Genomic DNA, 19,529 nt, shown 5'->3' with positions numbered 1-19,529 from the left:
GTAAAAGTCCCTGTCTTAGGTCAGATAGGATCACCACTTTATTTTAGGAATGTGAAATGTCAGAATAACATTAGAGAGAATTATTTATTTCAGCTTTCATTTCTTTCATCACATTCCCAGTGGGTCAGAAGTTTACATACACTCAATTAGTATTTGGTAGAATTGCCTTTAAATTGTTTAACTTGGGTCAAACGCGTCTGGTAGCCTTCCACAAGGATCCCACAATAAGATGGGTGAATTTTGGCCCATTCCTCCTGACAGAGCTGGTGTAACTGAGTCAGGTTTGTAGGCCTCCATGCTCGCTCATGATTTCTTTTGATTTTCCCATTATGTCAAGCAAAGAGGCACTGAGTTTGAAGGTAGGCCTTGAACTACATCCACAGGTTCACCTCCAATTGACTGAAATTATGTCAATTAGCCTTTCAGAAGCTTCTAAAGCCATGACATCATTTTCTGGAATTTTCCAAGCTGTTTAAAGGCACAGTCAACTTAGTGTATGTAAACGTCTTACCACCTGGAATTGTGATACAGTGAAATAATCTGTCTGTAAACCATTGTTGGAAAAATAACTTGTGTCATGCACAAAGTAGATGTCCTAACCGACTTGCCAAAACTATAGTTTGTTAACCAGAAGTTAGTGGAGTTGTTGAAAAACTAGTTTTAATGACTCCAACCTAAGTGTATGTAAACGTCCAACTTCAACTGTATTCTTGGTAATGGTAGTACGCTAGTAGTGGACCTAATAGTTTACTGGTTGTGATTGCAGCTATCAGTAGAATTACAGTTTTTCTATCGTTTTGGTACTATTTTCACAAGTATGTGTTAAAATTTCACAACTCTTAGTTCAAAACTCAAAACAGATCATCAATAAAGCTGTTTTTTTCAAAACTTCAAGCACATTTTCAATTGACTAAGTACAACACACAAATCATTCAGTAACTTTTTCTCCAAACCTCATCAGTGTTTCATCTAGAAATACCTTCCTAAATAAAGTATTTTCCTTTCACAATGCAATGCTCACAATAATTTTCATATGATTCTCTTCTCATTTGTTTAAATACACTTGACCATCACTTAATCCAACTACGCTCGATGGGTAATCACTGAACCATTTGGAAAACATATAGATTTTACACGGGTTTGTCTACTATAAATGGATTTTGAGAACTACAGAAATAAAATGTGTGTTTGTAATGTATAAACATCTATATGACATGTATGATACCTGATAACCATACATAATGACTAGTAGTTGTTGCTAATTGATTTCACATAGTGGTAACCACAATTGGTCACCATATAAAAGGGTGTGTGTGAACACTTGAAATTTCTTTCAACATGGAGCAGGATAGACAGCAAGGGAGAGGAGGAAATCAAAGAGCTTGTGGACAAGGGGCCCATCAGAGAGGTGGACAAGGGGCCAATCAGAGAGGTGGACAAGGGGCCTGTCAGAGAGGTGGACAAGGGGCCCGTCAGAGAGGTGGACATGGTGGGCTGTCATAATGTCTGAAACTTAGTAAATGGAATGGTATCAAACACGGTTGATACATTCAATTGACTCCATTCCAGCCAGTATTATGAGCCGTCCTTGCCTAAGCAGCCTCCACTGATATAAACTCAGCAAAAAAAAGAAACATCCCTTTTTCAGGACCCTGTCTTTCAAAGATAATTTGTAGAAATCCAAAATAAATTAACCTATCTTCATTGTAAAGGGTTTAAACACTGTTTCCCATGCTTGTTCAATGAACCATAAATACTCAATGAACAGGCACCTGTAGAACAGTCGTTAAGACACTAACAGCTTACAGACGGTAGGCAATTAAGGTAACAGTTATGAAAACTTAGGACACTAAAGAGGCCTTTCTACTGACTCTGAAAAACACCAAAAGAAAGATGCCCAGGGTCCCTGCTCATCTGGCCCAAGCACTCACAAACTTTTACAGATGCACAATCGAGAGCATCCTGATGGGCTGTATCACTGCCTGGTACGGCAACTGCTCCGCCCACAACCGTAAGGCAGTGAGGTCTGCACAACGTATCACCGGGGGCAAACTACCTGCCCTCCAGGACACCTACACCACCTGATGTCACAGGAAGGCCATAAAGATCATCAAGGACAACAACCACCCGAGCCACTGCCTGTTCACCCCGCTATCATCCAGAAGGCGAGGTCAGTACAGGTGCATTAAAGCAGGGACCGAGAGACTGAAAAACAGCTTCTATCTCAAGGCCATCAGACTGTTAAACAGCCACCACTAACATTGAGTGGCTGCTGCCAACACACTGACTCAACTCCAGCCACTTTAATAATGGAAATTGATGGAAAAATATATCACTAGCCACTTTAAACAATGCTACTTAATATAATGTTTACATACCCTATGTTACTCATCTCATATGTATATCTATATACTGTACTCTATATCATCAACTACATCTTTATGTAATATATGTATCACTAGCCACTTTAAACTATGCCACTTTGTTTACATACCCTACATTATTCATCTCATATGTATATACTGTACTCGATATCATCTACTGCATCTTGCCTATGCCGTTCTGTACCATGACTCATTCATATGTCTTTATGTACATATTCTTTATCCCCTTACACTTGTGTATAAGGTAGTAGATTTGGAATTGTTATGTTAGATTACTTGTTGGTTATTACTGCATTGTCGGAACTAGAAGCACAAGCTTTTCACTACACTCGCAGTAACATCTGCTAACCATGTGTATGTGACAAATAAAATTTGATTTGATTTGTAATGTTAACAAGGTACCCAAAAGTAGTTTGAAGTAATGTTTTAGTTTTATTACTTAAATAAAACAGCGAAAGTTTTGCGGAAATCAGCCATCTTTGCAAGAATGATGATGAAAATAACGTAATTTAGGCTGTAATCTCCAAAATTCTAATCCTTAGGTCATCGAACCCCATTGTAATGGAGAGTTGGACACTATTTGGCTGACAGGCCCCATTAAAGAGGTAGGAACTAGCTTGTCAAAGAGGTGGGCATCAGAGAGCTAGAGGGGGGCAGATGTCCCGCTTTACCATGGCAGAGGCTGGCAGATTAGTTCAACCCTAATCTGAGAAGATCAGTCAATTCGATTATTTTGATTTTTTCCATGAGAACATTTCCCCAAGAAAACCAGTAAGTCTGCAGGATATGGAATATGCTTTACCATTACATTAACATTAAATGACATATTGTAATGCATGTAAATTCACAAAACATGTTTTGTATGTTCAGGTACAGCACTATATACTGCATTACGGTAACTATTTGATGCACAATCAAAATGGAGATTGTGTGGTAGGACGTAGTCCATTAATTGGATTCTGCAACGCTGCACACCTCATTGTGTATCTCAATGAAATTGAGCAGGCCTGTCAAGGTGAAGGGGTAACCTACATTATGTCACGTGTGCTCCCTCTCCGGCCTCTAGGTCACCAGGCTGCTCGTGATGGCGCACACCTGACACCACCGTTACGGCCAAGTGTGCTTCATCACTCACCTGGACTCCATTTACATAAACATTCAGACCCTTTACTCTGTACTTTGTTGAAGCACCATTAGCAGCGATTACAGCCTTGAGTCTTCTTGGGTATGATGCTATAAGCTTGGCACACCTGTATTTGGGGGTTTCTCCCATTCTTCTCTGCAGATCCCCTCAAGCTCTGTCAGGTTGGATGGGGAGTGTTGCTGCACAGCTAAAACCTGCTCTGGAGCAGGTTTTCATTAAGAAGCTCTCTGTACTTTGCTCCCATTCATCTTTGCACTCTTGTCCAGCACAACAGCAAAGAAAACCATCACTCAGAGCCACGCCAATACACTGACTAGTCTTCCAGTCCCTGCTGCTGAAAACCATACCCACAGCATGCTGCTGCCACCACCATGCTTCACTGGAGGGATAGTGCCAGGTTTGCTCCAGATGTGACGCTTGGCATTCAGGCCAAAGAGTTCAATCTTGGTTTCATCAGACCAGAGAATCTTGTTTCTCATGGTCTGATAGTCTTTAGGTGCCTTTTGGCAAACTCCAAGCGGGCTGTCATGTGCCTTTTACTGAGGAGTGGCCACTCTACCATAGATGACTGATTGATGGAGTGCTGCAGAGATGGTTGTCCTTCTGGAACCTTCTCACATTTCCACAGAGGAACTCTAGAGCTAGGGAACGAGTGACCATCGGGTTATTGGTCACCTCCCTGACCAAGGCCCTTCTTCCCTGACTGCTCATTTCGGCCGAGCGGCCAGCTCTAGGAAGAGTGTGGTGGTTCCAAACTCTTTTGGTACCCTTCCCCAGAACTGTGCCTCAACACAATCCTGTCTCGAAGCTCTACGGACAATTCCTTCGACCTCATGGTTTGTTTCAGTGACATGCACTGTCAACTGTGGGACCTTTTATAGACAGTTGTGTGCCTTTCCAAGTAATGTCCAATTAATTGAATTTCCCACATGTGGACTCCAAGTTGGAGGAACATCTCACAACGTCCCCTGAATGCCCATTTGCTAGCCTGCTAGCCGGGGCCCGCTAGCTGTCTAGAGCATATCTTTGGCTACTATACCTATTTTTTATTATACCTATCACTGGACCCCCTATGATCAATCGGCTATGCATGCCTCTCCCTAATGTCAATATACCTTGTCCATTGCTGTTTTGGTTAGTGATTATTGCCTTATTTCACTATAGAGCCTCTAGCCCCGCTCAATACGCCTTAGCTAACCCTTTAGTTCCACCTCCCACACATGCGGTGACCTCACCTGGTTTAAATGTTGTTTCTAGAGACAAAATCTCTCTCATCATCACTCAATGCATAGGTTTACCTCCACTGTACTCACATCCTACCATACCTTTGTCTGTACATTATGCCCTGAATCTATTCTACCATGCCCAGAAACCTGCTCCTTTTACTCTCTGTTCCGAACGTACTAGCTGACCAGTTCTTATAGCCTTTAGCCGTACCCTTATCCTACTCCTCTTCTGTTCCTCTGGTGATGTAGAGGTTAATCCAGGCCCTGCCATGCTTAGCTCCACTCCCACTTAGCTCCACTCCCACTCCCATTCCCCATTTGACTTCTGTAACCGTAAAAGCCTTGGTTTCATGCATGTTAACATTAGAAGTCTCCTCCCTAAGTTTGTTTTATTCACTGCTTTAGCACACTCTGCCATCTGCATCCTGGCTTAGGAAGACCACCAAAAACCCTGAAATTTCCATCCTTAACTATAACATTTTCCGACAAGATAGAACTGCCACAGGGGGTGGAGTTGCAATCTACTGCAGAGATAGCCTGCAGAATTCTGTCTTACTATCCAGGTCTATGCCCAAACAATTTAAGCTTCTACTTTTAAAAATCCCCCTTTCCAAAAACAAGTCTCTCACCGTTGCCGCATGCTATAGACCACCTTTTGCCCCCAGCTGTGCCCTGGACACCATATGTGAATTGATTGCCAACCATCTATCTTCAGAGCTCGTGCTGTTAGGTGACCTACACTGGGAAATGCTTAACACCCCGGACATCCTACAATCTAAGCTTGATGCCCTCAATCTCACACAAATTATCAATGAACCTACCAGGTACAACCCCAAATCCGTAAACACGGGCACCCTCATAGATATCATCCTAACCAACCTGCCCTCCAAATACACCTCTGCTGTCTTCAACCAGGATCTCAGTGATCACTACCTCATTGCCTGCGTCCGTAATGCGTCTCCGGTCAAACGACCACCCCTCATCACTGTCAAACGCTCCCTAAAACACTTCAGCGAACAGGCATTTCTAATCGACCTGGCTGGGGTATCCTGGAAGGATATTGACCTCATTTCTTCAGTAGAGGATGCCTGGTTATTCTTTAAAAGTGCTTTCCTCACCATCTTAAATAAGCATGTCCCATTCAAAAAATGTAGAACCAGGAACAGATATAGCCCTTGGTTCTCTCCAGACCTGACTGCCCTTGACCAGCACAAAAACATCCTGTGGCGTACTGCATTAGCATCGAATAGCCCCCACGATATGCAACTTTTCAAGGAAGTTAGGAACCAATATACACAGGCAGTTAGGAAAGCTAAGTCTAGATTTTTCAAACAGAAATTTGCACCCTGTAGCACAAACTCCAAAAAGTTCTGTGACACTGTAAAGTCCATGGAGAATAAGAGCACCTTCTCCCAGCTGCCCACTGCACTGAGGCTAGGAAACACTGTCACCACTCCCTCAACTTGTTTTTCATTCAACTTTTTCACTCCGGACACTTTATCTGGACATGGTTTGTCACGACCTCCAACAGCCGAAGCTAAGTAGTAACATTAACACGATGCCTTCTAATTACAGTCGCTGTACTCATAATATACAGGAGAACGATCGCCTTACGGCGAGGATAGCTGTGCTACAAGCCCAGCTTCAGAAGCAATCGTTAGGCAAGGGTCATTTCAGTGTAGGAAAGGATGAAACAGCGTCTGTGCCACCAGTAAGTTCAGATAGTAACGTTAGTATAAATCCCCTCACACGGTCCCCACAGTCGGACAACTTTCTCACGGTTTCTGGAAGGAAATGCTGTAGGAACGCTCAACCGGTGTCGCTCATTCAGCCGACAGAAACTTTCAACCGGTTTTGCCCATTAAGCAGCGAGTCGGAGTCAGAGGCCGAGCCTTCTCGTCTCTACTCCTCCCGTTACGGGGTCTGAGACGCCGAAGCTTCCCACCATTAGCTCTGACAAATTGAAAACTCTAGTCATTGGCGACACCATTACCCACAGTATTCGACTTAAAACGAATCATCCAGCGATCATACACTGTTTACCAGGGGGCAGGGCTACTGTCATTAAAGCTAATCTGAAGATGGTGCTTGCTAAGGTTAAAACTGGCGAGTGTAGAGAGTATAGAGATATTGTTATCCACGTCGGCACCAACGATGTTGGGATGAAACAGTCAGAGATCACCAAGCGCAACATAGCTTCAGGGTGTTAATCAGCTAGAAAGATGTGTCGGCATCAAGTAATTGTCTCTGGCCCCCTCCCAGTTAGGGGGAGTGATGAGCTCTACAGCAGAGTCTCTGGCCCCCTCCCAGTTAGGGGGAGTGATGAGCTCTACAGCAGAGTCTCTGGCCCCCTCCCAGTTAGAGGGAGTGATGAGCTCTACAGCAGAGTCTCTGGCCCCCTCCCAGTTAGGGGGAGTGATGAGCTCTACAGCAGAGTCTCTGGCCCCCTCCCAGTTAGGGGGAGTGATGAGCTCTACAGCAGAGTCTCTGGCCCCCTCCCAGTTAGGGGGAGTGATGAGCTCTACAGCAGAGTATCTGGCCCCCTCCCAGTTAGGGGGAGTGATGAGCTCTCCAGCAGAGTCTCTGGGCCCCTCCCAGTTAGGGGGAGTGATGAGCTCTACAGCAGAGTCTCTGGCCCACTCCCAGTTAGGGGGAGTGATGAGCTCTCCAGCAGAGTCTCACAACTCAGTCGCTGGTTGAAAACTGTTTTCTGCCCCTCCCAAAAGATAGAATTTGTAGATAATTGGCCCTCTTTTTGGGACTCACCCACAAAGAGGACCAAGCCTGACCTGCTGAGGGGTGCTCTCATCTTATCTACCAACATAGACAGGGCTCTAACTCCTCTAGCTCCATAATGAAATGAAATATGGTGCAGGCCAGGCAGCAGGCTGTTCGCCAGCCTGCCAGCATAGTGGAGTCTGCCACTAGCACAGTCAGTATAGTCAGCTCAGCTATCCCCATTGAGACCGTGTCTGTGCCTCAACCAAGGTTGGGCAAAACTAAACATGGCGGTGTTCGCCATAGCAATCTCACTAGGATAAAGACCTCCTCCATTCCTATTATTATTGAAAGAGATTGTGAGACCTTACATCTCAAAATAGGGCTACTTAATATTAGATCCCTTACTTCAAAGGCAGTTATAGTCAATGAACTAATCACTGATCATAATCTTGATGTGATTGGCCTGACTGAAACATGGCTTAAGCCTGATGAATTTCCTGTGTTAAATGAGGCCTCACCTCCTGGCTACACTAGTGACCATATCCCCCCGTGCATCCTGCAAAGGTGGAGGTGTTGCTAACATTTACGACAGCAAATTTCAACTTACAAAAAAATAAATAAGTTTTCGTCTTTTGAGCTTCTAGTCATGAAATCTATGCAGCCTACTCAATCACTTTTTATAGCTACTGTTTACAGGCCTCCTGGGCCATATACAGCGTTCCTCATTGAGTTCCCTGAATTCCTATCGGACCTTGTAGTCATAGCAGATAATATTCCAATTTTTGGTGACTTTAATATTCACGTGGAAAAGTCCACAGATCCACTCCAAAAGGCTTTCGGAGCCATCATCGACTCAGTGGGTTTTGTCCAACATGTCTCTGGACCTACTCACTGTCACAGTCATACTCTGGACCTAGTTTTGTCCCATGGAATACATGTTGTGGATCTTAATGTTTTTCCTCATAATCCTGGACTATCGGACCACCATTTTATTACGTTTGCAATTGCAACAAATAATCTGCTCAGACCCCAACCAAGGAGCATCAAAAGTCGTGCTATAAATTCACAGACAACACAAAGATTCCTTGATGTCCTTCCAGACTCCATCTGTCTACCCAAGGACGTCAGAGGACAAAATCAGTTAACCACCTAACTGAGGAACTCAATTTAACCTTGCTCAATACCCTAGATGCATTTGCACCCCTAAAAACTAAAACATTTCTCATAAGAAACTAGCTCCCTGGTATACAGAAAATACCCGAGTTCTGAAGCAAGCTTCCAGAAAATTGGAAAGGAAATGGCACCACACCAAACTGGAAGTCTTCCGACTAGCTTGGAAAGACAGTACCATGCAGTATCGAAGAGCCCTCACTGCTGCTCGATCATCCTATTTTTCCAACTTAATTGAGGAAAATAAGAACAATCCGAAATTCCTTTTTGATACTGTCGCAAAGCTAACTAAAAAGCAGCATTCCCCAGGATGGCTTTCACTTCAGCAGTAATAAATTCATGAACTTCTTTGAGGAAAAGATCATGATTATTAGAAAGCAAATTACGGACTCCTCTTTAAATCTGCGTATTCCTTCAAAGCTCAGTTGTCCTGAGGCTGCACAACTCTGCCAGTACATAGGATCAAGAGAGACACTCAAGTGTTTTAGTACTATATCTCTTGACACAATGATGAAAATAATCCTTCAAGCTGCATACTGGACCCTATTCCAACTAACTACTGAAAGAGCTGCTTCCTGTGCTTGGCCCTCCTATGTTGAACATAATAATCGGCTCTCTATCCACCGGATAGGTACCAAACTCACTAAAAGTGGCAGTAATAAAGCCTCTCTTGAAAAAGTAAAACCTTGACTCAGAAAATATAAAAAACTATCAGCCTATATCGAATCTTCCATTCCTCTTAAAAATGTTAGAAAAGGCTGTTGCGCAGCAACTCACTGCCTTCCTGAAGACAAACAATGTATACAAAATGCTTCAGTCTGGTTTTAGACCCCATCATAGCACTGAGACTGCACTTGTGAAGGTGGTAAATAACCTTTTAATGGCATCAGACCAAGGCTCTGCACCTGTCCTCTTGCTCCTAGATCTTAGTGCTGCTTTTGATAACATCGATCACCACATTCTTTTGGAGAGATTGGAAACCCAAATTGGTCTACACGGACAAGTTCTGGCTTGGTTTAGATCTTATCTGTCGGAAAGATATCAGTTTGTCTCTGTGAATGGTTTGTCCTCTGACAAATCAACTGTAAATTTCGGTGTTCCTCAAGGTTCCGTTTTAGGAGCACTATTGTTTTCACTATATATTTTACCTCTTGGGGATGTCATTCGAAAACATAATGTTAACTTTCACTGCTATGCGGATGACACACAGCTTTCAATGACACACATTTCAATGAAACATGGTGAAGCCTCAAAATCTTAATGGTTGTACAGTCGTCTCAAATAAAACTGTGAAGGACCTCGGCTTTACTCTGGACCTTGATCTCTCTTTTGACGAACATATCAAGACTGTTTCAAGGACAGCTTTTTTCCATCTACTTAACATTGCAAAAATCAGAAACTTTCTGTCTAAAAATTATGCAGAAAAATTAATCCATGCTTTTGTTACTTCTAGATTAGACTACTGCAATGCTCTACTTTCCGGCTACCCGGATAAAGCACTAAATAAACTTCAGTTAGTGCTAAATATGGCTGCTAGAATCCTGACTAGAACCAAAAAATTTGATCATATTACTCCAGTGCTAGCCTCCATCCACTGGCTTCCTGTCAAGGCAAGGGCTGATTTCAAGGTTTTACTGCTAACCTACAAACTATTACATGGGCTTGCTCCTACCTATTTCTCTGATTTGGTCCTGCTGTATATACCTACACGTACTCTACGGTCACAAGACGCAGGCCTCCTAATTGTCCCTATAATTTCTAAGAAAACAGCTGGAGGCAGGGCTTTCTCCTATAGAGCTCCATTTTTATGGAATGGTCTGACTACCCATGTGAGAGACGCAAACTCGGTCTCAACATTTAAGTCTTTACTGAAGACTCATCTCTTCAGTGGGTCATATGATTGAGTGTAGTCTGGCCCAGGAGTGTGAAGGTGAACGGAAAGGCTCTGGAGCATCGAACCGCCCTCTCTTTCTCTCCATCGCTACCAACTTCCCTTCCCTTCCCCTCTCCCTCCCTCCCTCATTTCTCTCTCTTTCTCTCCATTGCTACCAACTTCTCTTCCCCTCTCTCCATCCTTTCCTACTGGCCTACTGTAGCTCTGCAAATGACTGATGCGTGGACAACTGTGTGTGAGATTGGTTGGGGGAGGCAGTGAGGGATGTGAGGGTGGGGGGATAATGGGGAAGAATTGATTATGGCTGATAACTCAGGGCTTTGATGTGGATAATGCAGTCTATCTCTTCCTGCACTGCCTGCGCACTCGAAGCCCCTGGGGCTAAAGAGGCTATTGGGTTTACAGACTACCTCTGTCTGTCTGTCTGTCTGTCTGTCTGTCTGTCTGTCTGTCTGTCTGTCTGTCTGTCTGTCTGTCTGTCTGTGTCTGTCTGTCTGTCTGTCTGTCTGTCTGTCTGTCTGTCTGTCTGTCTGTCTGTCTGTCTGTCTGTATTTGAGAGAGCATACAGTGTGAAGTGAGTGATTGTGTGTGTATTTGTATAGTACTAGCACATAACTGTTTGTGTGTGTCTCTGAACTCACAGGGGGTTTTCAAGTTTGAATTGTTAACCCAAACCGTACTCTCTCTCTCCATCCATAACCCAAACCGTACTCTGTCTCTCTCCATCCATAACCCAAACCGTACTCTGTCTCTCTCCATCCATAACCCAAACTGTACTCTGTCTCTCTCCATCCATAACCCAAACATTACTCTCTCTCTCCATCCATAACCCAAACCGTACTCTCTCTCTCTCCATCCATAACCCAAACTGTACTCTGTCTCTCTCCATCCATAACCCAAACTGTACTCTGTCTCTCTCCATCCATAACCCAAACCGTACTCTTTCTCTCTCCATCCATAACCCAAACAGTACTCTCTCTCTCCATCCATAACCCAAACCGTACTCTCTCTCTCTCCATCCATAACCCAAACTGTACCATAACCCAAACCGTACTCTGTCTCTCTCCATCCATGACCCAAACCTTACTCTCTCTCTCCATCCATAACCCAAACCGTACTCTCTCTCTCTCTCTCTCTCTCTCTCTCTCTTTCTCTCTTCATCCATAACCCAAACCGTACTCTCTCTCTCTCTCTCTCTCTCTCTTCTCTCTCTCTCTCCATCCATAACCCAAACCGTACTCTCTCTCTCTCTATCCATAACCCAAACCGTACTCTTTCTCTCTTCATCCATAACCCAAACCGTACTCTGTCTCTCTCCATCCATAACCCAAACTGTACTCTTTCTCTCTTCATCCATAACCCAAACCGTACTCTTTCTCTCTTCATCCATAACCCAAACCGTACTCTTTCTCTCTTCATCCATAACCCAAACCATACTCTCTCTCTCCATCCATAACCCAAACCATACTCTCTCTCTCTCTCTCCATCCATAACCCAAACCGTACTCTCTCTCTCTCCATCCATAACCCAAACCTTACTCTCTCTCTCCTTTCATCCTAACACAAGGCATACTGTCTCCTCACTCTGACTAAAGAATGTGTGAGTGGCAGCTCTTTCTCTGACCTCTGTTGACCCCTCTAACCAGGACCCCTGCAGTGGGTCAGTGCCTCCCCCTCCGGCTCCAAGACCCTGTCAGGTCAAGAGGGGCATATACATGCTTCAAATGCCATACCACACACAACCCTCAACCTTCTCTAACTCAACTCTTTGTCTCTCTAGTCTGTACCCCGCCCCTACCGTACCACACACCCTCACTGGCCTTCAGCCCTCACCACCTTCTGTGATCTGTACACCTACCCCCTAACCCCAGCCTCCCCTAGCCCCTACCATTATGTCCTCTGTATCAGTGATGTGCCCCCATCACCCTCATGTCTGTCTATTTGACCTTTGACCTGGGAGAATGGCCTTGTTTAACAGCTGCCATGTCATGTCACTCTTTCTCCTCTTTTTCCCTCTCTGTTTCCCTCTGTCAGGAAGAGCCCTCGCCCCTCCACTCTCTCTGTTTCCCTCTGTCAGGGAGAGCCCTCGTCCCTCCACTCTCTCTGTTTCCCTCTGTCAGGAAGAGCCCCCAACCCTCCTCTCTCTCTGTTTCCCTCTGTCAGGAAGAGCCCCCAACCCTCCTCTCTCTCTGTTTCCCTCTGTTAGGAAGAGCCCCCAACCCTCCTCTCTCTCTGTTTCCCTCTGTCAGGAAGAGCCCTCGCCCCTCCACTCTCTGTTTCCCTCTGTCAGGAAGAGCCCCCAACCCTCCTCTCTCTCTGTTTCCCTCTGTTAGGAAGAGCCCCCAACCCTCCTCTCTCTCTGTTTCCCTCTGTCAGGAAGAGCCCCCAACCCTCCACTCTCTCTGTTTCCCTCTGTCAGGAAGAGCCCCCAACCCTCCACTCTCTCTGTTTCCCTCTGTCAGGAAGAGCCCCCAACCCTCCACTCTCTCTGTTTCCCTCTGTCAGGAAGAGCCCCCAACCCTCCACTCTCTCTGTTTCCCTCTGTCAGGAAGAGCCCTCGTCCCTCCACTCTCTCTGTTTCCCTCTGTCAGGAAGAGCCCTCGCCCCTCCACTCTCTCTGTTTCCCTCTGTCAGGAAGAGCCCTCGTCCCTCCACTCTCTCTGTTTCCCTCTGTCAGGAAGAGCCCTCCACTCTCTCTGTTTCCCTCCACTCCACTCTCTGTTTCCCTCTGTCAGGAAGAGCCCTCCACTCTCTCTGTCCCTCCACTCTCTCTGTTTCCCTCTGTCAGGAAGAGCCCTCGCCCCTCCACTCTCTCTGTTTCCCTCTGTCAGGAAGAGCCCTCGCCCCTCCACTCTCTCTGTTTCCCTCTGTCAGGAAGAGCCCTCGTCCCTCCACTCTCTCTGTTTCCCTCTGTCAGGAAGAACCCTCGTCCCTCCACTCTCTCTGTTTCCCTCTGTCAGGAAGAGCCCTCGTCCCTCCACTCTCTTTGTTTCCCTCTGTCAGGAAGAGCCCTCGTCCCTCCACTCTCTCTGTTTCCCTCTGTCAGGAAGAGCCCTCGTCCCTCCATTCTCTCTGTTTCCCTCTGTCAGGAAGAGCCTTCGTCCCTCCACTCTCTCTGTTTCCCTCTGTCAGGAAGAGCCCTCCACTCTCTCTGTTTCCCTCCACTCTCTCTGTTTCCCTCTGTCAGGAAGAGCCCTCGTCCCTCCATTCTCTCTGTTTCCCTCTGTCAGGAAGAGCCTTCGTCCCTCCACTCTCTCTGTTTCCCTCTGTCAGTGAGAGCCCTCGCCCCTCCACTCTCTCTGTTTCCCTCTGTCAGGAAGAGCCCTCGCCCCTCCACTCTCTCTGTTTCCCTCTGTCAGGAAGAGCCCTCGCCCCTCCACTCTCTCTGTTTCCCTCTGTCAGGAAGAGCCCTCGCCCCTCCACTCTCTCTGTTTCCCTCTGTCAGGAAGAGCCCTCGTCCCTCCACTCTCTCTGTTTCCCTCTGTCAGGAAGAGCCCTCGTCCCTCCACTCTCTTTGTTTCCCTCTGTCAGGAAGAGCCCTCGTCCCTCCACTCTCTTTGTTTCCCTCTGTCAGGAAGAGCCCTCGTCCCTCCACTCTCTTTGTTTCCCTCTGTCAGGAAGAGCCCTCGTCCCTCCACTCTCTCTGTTTCCCTCTGTCAGGAAGAGCCCTCGTCCCTCCACTCTCTCTGTTTCCCTCTGTCAGGAAGAGCCCTCGTCCCTCCACTCTCTCTGTTTCCCTCTGTCAGGAAGAGCCCTCGCCCTCCACTCTCTCTGTTTCCCTCTGTCAGGAAGAGCCCTCGTCCCTCCACTCTCTCTGTTTCCCTCTGTCAGGAAGCCCTCGTCCCTCCACTCTCTCTGTTTCCCTCTGTCAGGAAGAGCCCTCGTCCCTCCACTCTCTTTGTTTCCCTCTGTCAGGAAGAGCCCTCGTCCCTCCACTCTCTCTGTTTCCCTCTGTCAGGAAGAGCCCTCGTCCCTCCACTCTCTCTGTTTCCCTCTGTCAGGGAGAGCCCTCGCCCCTCCACTCTCTCTGTTTCCCTCTGTCAGGAAGAGCCCTCGTCCCTCCATTCTCTTTGTTTCCCTCTGTCAGGAAGAGCCCTCGTCCCTCCACTCTCTCTGTTTCCCTCTGTCAGGAAGAGCCCTCGCCCCTCCACTCTCTCTGTTTCCCTCTGTCAGGAAGAGCCCTCGCCCCTCCACTCTCTCTGTTTCCCTCTGTCAGGAAGAGCCCCCAACCCTCCACTCTCTCTGTTTCCCTCTGTCAGGAAGAGCCCCCAACCCTCCACTCTCTCTGTTTCCCTCTGTCAGGAAGAGCCCTCGCCCCTCCACTCTCTCTGTTTCCCTCTGTCAGGAAGAGCCCTCGCCCCTCCACTCTCTCTGTTTCCCTCTGTCAGGAAGAGCCCTCGTCCCTCCATTCTCTTTGTTTCCCTCTGTCAGGAAGAGCCCTCGTCCCTCCACTCTCTCTGTTTCCCTCTGTCAGGGAGAGCCCTCGCCCCTCCACTCTCTCTGTTTCCCTCTGTCAGGGAGAGCCCTCGCCCCTCCACTCTCTCTCTCTGTTTCCCTCTGTCAGGAAGAGCCCTCGCCCCTCCACTCTCTCTGTTTTCCCATGGAAGATGACTATGCTCATCTTTCCTCCATATGATGCAATTCTGGACTGTCTGTCTCCTCTCTATCTTTAACAGCCCCTACTCTTTATTCATCTCTCTCTCTCTCTTTCACTCCCTCTCCATTTATTTAAAACAGCCGCTTATCTCTCATCTTTCCCATCTTTCTTCTCTCTCCCTCACTCTTTCTCTCACTCTCAGTCCACCTTTCTGCTGCTCAATCTCATTGAATTCTGTATCTCCGTCTCTTCATTCATCACTACACCCCCCTCTCTTTCTCTCTCTCTGTGTCACTCACACACTCATCCCCCACCCTCTCTTCTATCTCTCCTTCCATCCCTACTCCCTCCCTCTCTCGTGAGCGGTGTGTGTCGGTCGGAGTTTGCAGGCTGTAGCTGCTGATGCTCTCCTGGTCATTAATAAAAGTCAGGAAATGCATCTGAGCTCCAGTGGCTGCATGCAGCCTCTCAGACTAACAGGAAATGGGTGTTTGGCCGGCGGCCAACCCTGCTTTTTCAGGGGGCGACCGGAGCCTATCAACAAGCCCTGGTCAGTTAATGGACCACGGATATTTTGGTTAAATATCACAAACAATTATGGGGGCGCGAAAGGGGGGCTGGGGGGAGGAGGGGAGAGGGATTGCCTCATAGACATAGGACTAGGGGGAATAGGGGTAGGGATGGAGGGGGGTGGCAAAGTTAAAAATGGGTGATGAGGGGTAGAGGGGATCGGGCTAGGGAGGGTAACGGTGTAGTGTTTCATTTGCGCAGGGCCAAATAGAGACTATTGCCAGTGATTGGAGGGACAGGGGGAGAGCTGGGAGTAGTGATAGGGTTGGGGGGTGAGTAGGGGATAGGGAGGAGGGATTATATACAGATGGCTCTGTTTATGAAGCTCAGTGTGATATAGAATGAGAGGATGAGGGGAGCTTGACTACGGCTGCATTTCAATCCATAGAGTGGTTTCCTTCCCCATGCCTGCATTCACTTCCCTTGAATGAGGAGTACATGGAGGGAGGGAATGAGGACAGAGGGAAGGGAGCAAATGTCTGGAATGAAACAAAGTCAAAGTACATGTAACTCCCAAAATAAAGTAAAAACCAACATAAAGTGTCTTAAAAGGGCTTTGGGTCACCACGAGCCAGAACAGCTTCAATGCACCTTGGTGTAGATTCTGCAAGTGTCTGAAATTCTATTGGAGGAATGTGACACCATTCTTCCATGATAAGTTCCATCATTTGGTGTTTTGTTGATGGTGGTGGAAAAAACTCTCATGCTCTGCTCCAGAATCTCCCATAAGTGTTCAATTGGGTTGAGATCTGGTGACTGAGACGGCCATGGCATATGATTTACATCGTTTTCATGCTCAACAAGCTACTCAGGGACTACTCCTGCCCTGTGGATGGGGACAAAACACTTCAGCGAGCAGGCCTTTCTAATCGACCTGGCCCGGGTATCCTGGAAGGATATTGACCTCATCCCGTCAGTAGAGGATGCCTGGTTATTCTTTAAAAGTGCCTTCCTCACCATCTTAAATAAGCATGCCCCATTACATTTTTTGTAGACCAAGAACAGATATAGCCCTTGGTTCTCTCCAGACCTGACTGCCCTTGACCAGCACAAAAACATCCTGTGGTGTTTTGCATTAGCATCGAAACCCCCGTGATATGCAGGAACCAATATACACAGGCAGTTAGGAAAGCTACGGATAGATTTTTCAAGCAGAAAGTTGGATCCTGTAGCACAAACTCCAAAAAGTTCTGGGACACTGTAAAATCCATGGAGAATAAGAGCACCTCCTCCCAGCTGTCCACAACACCGAGGCTAGGAAACACAGTCACCACTGATAAATCCACTATAATTGAGAATTTCAATAAGCATTTTTTCTACGGCTGGCCTTGCTTTCCACCTGGCTACCCCTACCCCAGTCAACAGCCCTGTACCCCCCACAGCATCTTGCCCAAGCCTCCCCCATTTCTCCTTCACCCAAATCCAGACAGCTGATCTTTTGAAAGAGCTGCAAAATCTGGACCCCTACAAATCAGCAAGGCTAGACAATCTGGACCGTCTCTTTCTAAAATGTTCTGCCAAAATTGTTGCAACCCCTATTACTCGCCTGTTCAACCTCTCTTTCGTATTGTCTGAGATTCCCGAAGATTGGAACGCTGCCGTGGTCATCCCCCTCTTCAAAGGGGGAGATGCTCTAGACCCAAACTGCTACAGACCTATATCTATTCTACCCTGCCTTTCTAAGGTCTTTGAAAGCCAAGTTAACAAACAGATCACTGACCATTTCCAAGTCCCACACTGACCATTTTCGCATCCCACCGTACCTTCTTCGCTATGCTGGTCATGGGTGCACCTCAGCCACGCTCAAAGTCCTAAACGATATCATAACCGCCATCAATAAGAGACAATACTGTGCAGCCATATTAATCGACCTGGCAAAGGCTTTCGACTCTGTCAATCACCATATTCTTATCGGCAGACTCAACAGCCTTGGTTTCTCAAATGATTGCCTCGCCTGGTTTACCAACTACTTCTCTGATAGAGTTCAGTGTGTCAAATCGGAGTGCCTGTTGTCTGGACCTATGGCAGTCTCTATGGGGGTGCCACAGGGTTCAATTCTCGGGCTGACTCTTTTCTCTGTATACAGTGCCTTGCGAAAGTATTCGGCCCCCTTGAACTTTGCGACCTTTTGCCACATTTCAGGCTTCAACCATAAAGATATAAAACTGTATTTTTTTGTGAAGAATCAACAACAAGTGGGACACAATCATGAAGTGGAACAACATTTATTGGATATTTCAAACTTTTTTAACAAATCAAAAACTGAAAAATTGGGCGTGCAAAATTATTCAGCCCCCTTAAGTTAATACTTTGTAGCGCCACCTTTTGCTGCGATTACAGCTGTAAGTCGCTTTGTGAATGGGGTATGTCTCTATCAGTTTTGCACATCGAGAGACTGAATTTTTTTCCCATTCCTCCTTGCAAAACAGCTCGAGCTCAGTGAGGTTGGATGGAGAGCATTTGTGAACAGCAGTTTTCAGTTCTTTCCACAGATTCTCCATTGGATTCAGGTCTGGACTTTGACTTGGCCATTCTAACACCTGGATATGTTTATTTTTGAACCATTCCATTGTAGATTTTGCTTTATGTTTTGGATCATTGTCTTGTTGGAAGACAAATCTCCGTCCCAGTCTCAGGTCTTTTGCAGACTCCATCAGGTTTTCTTCCAGAATGGTCCTGTATTTGGCTCCATCCATCTTCCCATCAATTTTAACCATCTTCCCTGTCCCTGCTGAAGAAAAGCAGGCCCAAACCATGATGCTGCCACCACCATGTTTGACAGTGGGTATGGTGTGTTCAGGGTGATGAGCTGTGTTGCTTTTACGCCAAACATAACGTTTGCATTGTTGCCAAAAAGTTCAATTTTGGTTTCATCTGACCAGAGCACCTTCTTCCACGTGTTTGGTGTGTCTCCCAGGTGGCTTGTGGCAAACTTTAAACAACACTTTTTATGGATATCTTTAAGAAATGGCTTTCTTTTTGCCACTCTTCCATAAAGGCCAGATTTGTGCAATATCCGACTGATTGTTGTCCTATGGACAGAGTCTCCCACCTCAGCTGTAGATCTCTGCAGTTCATCCAGATTGATCATGGGCCTATTGGCTGCATCTCTGATCAGTCTTCTCCTTGTATGAGCTGAAAGTTTAGAGGGACGGCCAGGTCTTGGTAGATTTGCAGTGGTCTGATACTCCTTCCATTTCAATATTATCGCTTGCACAGTGCTCCTTGGGATGTTTAAAGCTTGGGAAATCTTTTTGTATCCAAATCCGACTTTAAACTTCTTCACAACAGTATCTCGGACCTGCCTGGTGTGTTCCTTGTTCTTCATGATGCTCTCTGCGCTTTTAATGGACCTCTGAGACTATCACAGTGCAGGTGCATTTATACAGAGACTTGATTACACACAGGTGGATTGTATTTATCATCATTAGTCATTTAGGTCAACATTGGATCATTCAGAGATCCTCACTGAACTTCTGGAGAGAGTTTGCTGCACTGAAAGTAAAGGGGCTGAATAATTTTGCACACCCAATTTTTCAGTTTTTGATTTGTTAAAAAAGTTTGAAATATCCAATAAATGTCGTTCCACTTCATGATTGTGTCCCACTTGTTGTTGATTCTTCACAAACAAATACAGTTTTATATATTTATGTTTGAAGCCTGAAATGTGGCAAAAGGTCGCAAAGTTCAAGGGGGCCGAATACTTTCGCAAGGCACTGTACATCCATGATGTCGCTCTTGCTGCTGGTGATTCTCTGATCCACCTCTACATAGACGACACCATTCTGTATACCTCTGGCCCTTCTTTGGACACTGTGTTAACT

Source organism: Oncorhynchus masou, chromosome 12, assembly GCF_036934945.1.
Source record: "Oncorhynchus masou masou isolate Uvic2021 chromosome 12, UVic_Omas_1.1, whole genome shotgun sequence".
NCBI lineage: Eukaryota > Metazoa > Chordata > Actinopteri > Salmoniformes > Salmonidae > Oncorhynchus > Oncorhynchus masou.
Note: the sequence above shows the minus strand (reverse complement) of the source record.